Here is a 794-nt window from a genome sequence, read left to right on the forward strand (position 1 = left end):
ATCACAATTCCTAAGATTGAGTATTCTGAGAGATTGAGGTTTTGTAAATTAGGGTTTTATAGTACTTGAATCTGATTTGTTTAAAAAGAAATACATAGACATGCCATTTGGGTTTTTGTTCGCACAGTTCACCTTTTCTGCAAACCTCTTTTTATGCTGTCTACAGAAAAGAGGTAATGTCATTCCCATCTCTAAGTTCTAAATAAGTGAATTTTGAGAAATAGTATTCTAATATTTCTCTGCTAAAATAAATTTAAAATTTCAAGCCTTTAAGTTGCCTAGATTATCTTTAGTACTATTCTATTCCTATTATATAAATCTAAGAACAATTTAGCTTTTATAGAAAGTTTTGAAAATATGGAATATATATGTACATATATAGTTGTATTGCTTAAAGATGGAAATACATTCCGAGAAATGCACTGTCAAACAATTTCATTCTTGTCTGAACATCATAGAGTGTACTTACACAAATCTAGATGGTATTGCCTACTACACACCTAGGCTACTGTTACAGCCTACTGCTCCCAGGCTACAAACCTGTACCACATGTTACTGTACTGAATACTGTAGGCAACTGTAACACAATGTATTTGTGTATCTAAACATAGAAAACATATAGTAAAAATACAGCATAAAAGGTAAAAGAAAAATGGTACACTTTCATAGGGCACTTACCATAAATGGAGCTTGCATGACTGGAATTTGCTCTGGGTAAGTCAGTAAGTGAGTGGTGAATCAATCTGAAAGCCTAGGATATTATTATCCATGACTGAGGACTTTATAAACACTGT

The sequence above is a fragment of the Pan troglodytes genome, chromosome 1 (assembly GCF_028858775.2).
Source record: "Pan troglodytes isolate AG18354 chromosome 1, NHGRI_mPanTro3-v2.0_pri, whole genome shotgun sequence".
Classification (NCBI taxonomy): Eukaryota; Metazoa; Chordata; class Mammalia; order Primates; family Hominidae; genus Pan; species Pan troglodytes.